At 46.4% G+C, this 6,741-nt stretch overlaps 1 long non-coding RNA gene across 5 annotated transcripts; it reads left to right on the top strand.

The window, feature by feature from the left end:
• The first annotated feature begins 16 nt into the window (after positions 1-16).
• On the top strand, positions 17-6,085 carry LOC106010535 (uncharacterized). Of its 5 annotated transcripts, none has more exons than XR_015446083.1 (4): positions 17-354; positions 2,164-2,252; positions 4,338-4,395; positions 4,683-6,085. It is a non-coding gene; the product is annotated as an uncharacterized LOC106010535 (long non-coding RNA). The 5 variants fall into 5 exon arrangements; XR_015446082.1 differs by having other exon boundaries at positions 2,164-2,257; XR_002387239.2 differs by lacking the exon at positions 4,338-4,395.
• The last annotated feature ends 656 nt before the right edge of the window (positions 6,086-6,741 follow it).

Genomic DNA, 6,741 nt, shown 5'->3' with positions numbered 1-6,741 from the left:
CGCGGCGCGGCAAAGTCCGGCTCCATTCTCTTGGGGCGTGGCTTCTGACATTCTGGCCACGCCCCTACGGAGGGCCGCTGAGAAAAGTCTTCGTGGAAGGTTTAATCTTGGCGGAAGAAGAGCAAATATTGTCATATGTTTTTCCTGGCATTTTACGGATCGCTGCACGCTCTCCTCGAGCCTGATCGGATCCTCCCCGATTAGGTTTGATGTTTCTAGCGAGGGGACCCATGTAATCCTTGTCCAGATGGGAAAAAAGGTTTGAAGACAAGCAAGACTGGTCCAAAACCATGTTGGAGGCAAGGCCGGATGGCTTGAGTCAGGGAATTGGAGCGGAGTTAACGCTAGCTCTTGGTGAGCTGTGTATGTGTGTGTGTATTTGTTACATTAATAAGGCTGCAGGTCAAGACTTCTTTCCACATGTGTCCTCTACTCAGTGTAGGCAATGATGTATTTAAAAGTTTGCAGACCTTCAGAAAATGTATGTTCCCTCCCATGGCCGAACGAAATATCACCTTCTGTTGAAGCTCTTTTAAAAATCATTTTGCAGTGGAAGAACACTAGAGAGAGTAATGTGCGCTGGTTTAGTCCCTAAGTCTCTATGTTGCATAAGCTATGTCAAACTCCAGGGAAAAGAATCTCAGAAAATTCCTCTAGAGAAAACCTACTGAAAAGGTTAAAGTATGCTTTGAGTTGTTTGCATGCATAGCAAGTGAGCATGAGGGGCTTCCCTGGTCCTTTCCTAGGTTTCCCCTTTGTGTAAGGGGACTAGAGCAGGAAGCTTCTGCATGGATTAGGCCTTTTGTCCCTCCCCCTGCCAGCGGCCCACGCCTTCTGAGCAACCCTGAAGAGCTAGCTGCATCACCAGTGAGTGACATGGTGGCAGGTTGTTTTTTTGTTGTTGTTGTTTTAGTACCGGGGATCGAATTCGGGTCCTTGCGCTTGCGCAGCAGGCGGCGAAACCACTGAGCCAAATCCCCGGCCCCAGTGGTGGCAGCTTTTTGCACTCCTGAGGCAGTTTTCCAATGTGGACCCCGTCTGACAGTCCTATTCTCCACCCCACCACTGCCTGTAAGATACAGCCTGCCTCCCACCAGATCACCTCTCAAGAGGATCAGAGTACCAGGGAGTAGCCCTCACAGCACTCATCCACAGGCCAACTGAGTTCTAGCCCTAATCATGGCCTTTGCCACCAGATCACAGTATTGCAGAATGTCATGTAGAAGATAACAGCCTCATCCTGAAACAGAAGAGGAGGCCAGAGAGGGAAAGTGCATGGCCCGGGGTCTTATGGCTCCTTGGAAAGAGCATATCAGAATCCTTCAGTTCCAAGCCTGGCGTGCTGGCACGCACCTGTAATCCCAGCCAAAAGAGGCTGAAGCAGGATAATTGAGTTCAAGGCAGCCTGGGTTAGTGAATTCAAGGGGTTTTCTGACTGTTGTTAATCCAGGGTTCTTCCCAATTGATCATGCCATTGGGAAATGGAAGCACTGGGGACTGGAAGCAGTGAAGGAAGGGATGCTGGGTCAGAAGGATGTTAACATGGACCATTGAGAAAAATACAGGAGAGGGGAGCACAGGGAGAAAGAGGAAATGCACCAGGCAGTGTGTGTATGCTTTGGTGCATCATGGTGTCCCAAGAAAACGGGTTATCTTCCATGTGGGGAGGAGAACGGTGAGGCTCAGAGAGAAGGAACTTGTCCAGGGTTGTACAGCCCAGACTGTAGAGCTGGCCAGTGGGGCCAGGCATGTCTGATTCCAAAGCTCTGTGGAATTTAGGTACCGTGTGAAGTATGCTTAGTAATTCTAACACTTCAGATATTCTGTGGCACTGTTCTAAGCACTCAACGTGCATGAATTTATTTAATCCTCCCAACTGCCCCACGAGGTAGTTGTCCTCATTTTACATTCGAAGAAACAGGCACAAAACAGTAAAGGAATGTACCTAAATAATGGAGGGCTGGGGATTTAGCTCAGTGGTTCTGCCACCTGCCTGGCAAGTACAAGGTCCTGAGTTTGACCCTTGGTACAAAAAAAAAAAATGGAGCTGGGATTGAAAACCAAGCAATCTGGCCCCAGACACCCTAATTTTATGTTGCTGTGCTATTTCTCATGTGCTACTACTAATAAATACTTTTTTTTTAATACCTTGTTATGTTCCAGAAATCTCGGAAAGAAATAACACGGAGACACAGAATTCGGATAAAATAATAAAATTTCTTCTGGAGAGTGAGGGGGAATGCCAGAAACAGGTCTGGTTAGTATCCCTGCCCCCTTTGTTCAGGGTTTCCCTTTTTAGCCATTATCTCATCCCTAGTGGTCTTTGATGTGTAAATACAATTCCAGTTCCTATTTACAAGTCACAGGCACTAGATAGGCCATATACATTGTAAATTCACCCTGGCATTGAAACTTTGTTAGGTTAATGAAGTTACTGGTTAAAGAGTCAGATAACCTTCATCTTAAACAAGGAGTTGGAGGCGAGGAGCAAATCTTAAAAGAACACCTTACTATTTTGCTTCTACAACTACCTTAATATTCAATCTATTAAGTTATCTAAAACTTTTCCCTATCAGTTAAAGGATGCTTTCTCTGTTCCACAGGCTCCCCAACCCCTCAGTACTTGAGATTGAACCCAAGGTCTTTGAGTTGAGCTAACTCCCCAGTCCTTTTTTATTTTTTTGAGACAGCATCTTGCTAAATCATTTGCAGGACTCAAATTTACAATCCTTCTGCCTGTTTCCCAGAGTGCTGGGATTACAGACATGTACCACCATGCCTGGCTTTTTTCTCATTTTTTGGATGAGGAAACTGAAGCCCAGAGAGGAAGCAACTTGCTCAAGATCACACAGTGAGTTTCCTGGTCTAATAGGAAAGTCTGTGAGTCCAGGTCAGATCTGCAGTAGTTAATAATCATACAGGGCCAGGGGGTTAGCTCAGCAGCACTGTGCCTGCCTTGCAAGTGCAAGGTCCTGAGTTCGATCCCTGGTACCAAAAAAAAAAATCATACAGCAAATCTTGACTGAACACTTATGAAGTACCAAGTGCTGTGGTGCGGTATTAAGTGCTTTTTTTGGTTGTTGTTATTTGAGACAAGGCCTTCCTGTGTAGTTCACGCTGGCCTTGAATTCACTATGTAAGCCAGGTGGCCTTCAACTTGCAGCATTCCTCCTACTTCAGCCTCCCCAGTGCTGTGATTGTAGGCATGCGCCACCATGCCCAACTAACACCAAGTTCTTTGGTCACAACAACCAGAGATGTAAGACCGAGGGCCTTACCAAACGCTCCGAGGAGCTGACTAGTCAAGCACACCCAGGAATCCCAGCAGTGTCTTCAGAATGTAAGACCAAGAGCCTTACCAAACGCTCCAAGGAGCTGACTACAGCGAAGAACACCCGGGAAGGAACACACCGGACAAGTTGGAAAACAGACCTTTATTAGTCTGGCCAGAAGGCACTCCTGAAGCAAAATAGCTTGGAGAGGCAACTGGCTCAGAATCCGAGGCTGTTTTTATAAGGGGTTGAGGGGGAAGTTAACATATTAAAGAAAAGGGGACAAAGGTTAGTGGTCGACTGTCACAAATTGATGGTTAGCAGACATCTGCAGCTTGTTCTAACAATTGTGGTGCCTGGAATATCAGTTCCGGGTAAACAAAGAGTTGAGTAGTTTGCTCTGGGACTCTAGGTCTGTTACAGATCCCTATCTAGCGTCCCTAGACTATCTGGGACTCTAGGTCTGTTACAGATCCCTATCTAGCGTCCCTAAACTAACAAGCATCTCCATCCATTAACTCACATTTTTATCACAATGGGGCTGGAGAAAAAGGAACAAAGGTTATGCAGTCCCACAGAGATACTAGATACTCTCAGTATTGTCATATTACTAATGAGGAAACTGAGGCTCAGAGCAGTGAAATGACTTGTCCAAGGTCATGCACTTGATGGTCAGCACTGTTGGGATTCCAGGTTTCCTGACTCCTAGTTCAGTGGTCCTTCCATTGAATTAGATGCCCCCAGGAAGGCAGCAGAGATGAGAGTAGACAGTAACCAGGTAAGTGCTTTGGCTCATCTCTGTCTTCTTTCTTTATGCCACTGCTATCTATGGGTTTAGCTAAACCTGTTTTTAAAAACCTATTTATAGCTTAAAACTGTACCACCACTGGGGATAATGAGTCCCTTAAGTTGACTCCCTATGGTGTAAATTAAAGCTTCCTTTTTTTTTTTTTTTCTCCTACTGGAGATCGAACTCAGGTCCTTGCGCTTGCGCAGCAGGCAGCAAAACCACTGAGCCAAATCCCTGGCCCTAAAGCTTCCTTTTATTTGTCCTACATCTTTCAGAGTTGGAGCAAGATGGGATGGTCGGGAAAGACCCTAGGACCAGAATGCTTAGATTCAGGTAATGGGCTGAAGTCTAAATAGTGTTTGCCTGGTTGTACATAATTCTAATTCCTGACATCTAGGCATCAGGTGACATGTATGCAAACATCTCTTCTGATCCAACAAAGACTTGAGGGATAGGTAGGGACTGAATTTTTGTCTGCTTCCCTGTGTTTCCTGTGGTATCTCCAGCACTTAGCACGGTTTTGGAGACCAAGGTAGATAACAGAACCCTATCTGTTGTAATGATGACTGAATTATTTTGACTATAAGCCCAATGCTTTTTGATCTCCCCCTCTGTCCCAGGTACCACAGAGAATGTGCGTCCTGTCAGCCCAACCCTGTCCCTGAGACATTTTACACAGGTTAAGAGAGCATGTTGGAAGTGAAGGCAGGGACTTTGGCCTGTGGGGATGCGGAAAGGAGGAGACTCAAGTCTGGAGCACCCACTGTGTGCCCAGTACCGAACATACTTCATTGCAGTTCACCCTCAGAGCAGTCTACAAGGCACAGATCATTATTCATCATCCCCAGTTAAAGGTTATGAAATGAGAGTTCCAGGAGGCAAGGAAACTCATCCGAGGTTACAGAAATGAAGCACAGCTGGATTTGAACTCTGGGCTCTCTGGGTCCAACCCCTGTTCTTTCTGCTGTACCAGCTTCCTCCCAGAGAGCAAGGGGATGGAAGCTGAGCCCCAGGTAAATATCGTGCCAGCCACCGCGGTTATACGATTAACCCAAATTAATAAAACCCGGCGTAAAGGGTGTTTAGGGAAAACAATCAGACTAAGATTAAATTCTAGCCAGTGCTGAGGCCAGACTCAGGCTGAGTGACAGCTCAAGACCGGAGCTTTGACGGCTATGCTGAGGCTGGCCTGAAAGCAAGTGATGCTAAACTTGGGTCCCTGTGAAGAAGAGCAATAATCATAAAGGCAAGAGATGGCCAGGAGCTGCACTAGGGCGCCAAGGGGGTGCTGGGGCCCAAACAGAATGCCCTTGGGCTCTGCCCTCAATCAAGAGCTCCCTACTTACTTGCTCTGCGACCTTGAGCAAGTCACTCAACCATCTCAGTTCAGTGTCCTCACTTGTCACACGGGGTCCCTGCTCCCACTGGATTGTCATGGTATTGCATGAGACAATGCAGGGAGACAGAACTGGGTCAAGTCCAGGCTGCAGAGCAAGTACTAATTAGTTGTATGACCTAAGGCAAGTTACTTCACTTGTCTGAGCCCTAGCATCCCTGTGTATGTAACAGAGATGGTACCCATCTCACGCAATCGCTGTGAAGATGTAGTATTGGAACCAATGCTACATAATTTTAGGGAAAAATCATTTGGTTAGGCCTAGTTCTGTCTACAGCCCAGCTATGGCATTCCGAGACATAATTCCATTTTGGCCTGCGGTCACAACTGAGACCTCAATGATCCCCTGATGCTGTGATTCTCCAGGACAAGATTACACCAGCTGAAGACATCTTGGGAAGAACCAAATCTTCATCTGCATAGTTCCTCATTGTTCTTGGATTTCCGCACCCCCCAGTCATTTGTTACACCTTGTTTATCCCAATGTGAGGTACTGAGCTCTCTGCATTTCATTTGTTGCATTTGTTTCTCCCGAGGTACTGAATAAAAGGTGCTGCAAGCTAGGGGTCTTTGTCTTTGCTGCCCAGAGCAACACTGATCAGGCCCAAAGCTCAGCTTCTCCCCGTCTCATTTTTTTACCTTTCCTGTATAATAAGTTAATTTGCCTTGTGCTGCCAGCTCGCAGGAAACTAGGACTTACTGCAGAGGTTCTAGTAACGTCCCCTTTCCCTGTTCCTTACAATGTAGTGATTAAAGTATGACCCCTTGGAGTACATTTGCTTGGGTTCAAGTACTGCCTTGAGTGCTTGGCCTGTCTGCCTCAGTTTCCTCTGCCATAAAGCAGATGTGAACATAAGTGCATTCGTTTCATGGAGTTGTGATGTTGAAGGATATAATCAGAAAGAATGTAGACCAGCTCTGGCATAAGTAAACCCTTGGCCACTGAGAACTCATTAGCCCTGAGTCTGGCACCTGATAGTAACTATGCTGTACACTGGATGCCGCTTTGCTTTAAACATTTCACATTTTCACTCTGATCCTTAAAGCAGTCCTCTGAGGAAGATGATATACTGTCTCCATTTGTTCCTGAGGAACTGAATTACTCAGGGATCCAGTATCTCGCGAAAGATTACGCAGTGCACACTGGATACACCAGGATCATAAACCGCTTTGTAGCAGTGATTGAACGCAGGACCTTGCACTTGCCAGGCAGGCGCGGTGCCACTGAGCTACGTCCCCCTAATAAAGGCTCCATAAAATGGGAACTATTAGAATGTCTATGG

This window comes from Heterocephalus glaber, unplaced genomic scaffold (assembly GCF_053883595.1).
Source record: "Heterocephalus glaber isolate CG9 unplaced genomic scaffold, H.glaber_assembly_v1.0 deba00001673, whole genome shotgun sequence".
Lineage (NCBI taxonomy): Eukaryota > Metazoa > Chordata > Mammalia > Rodentia > Bathyergidae > Heterocephalus > Heterocephalus glaber.
This window is presented reverse-complemented; position numbering and strand designations above follow the sequence as displayed.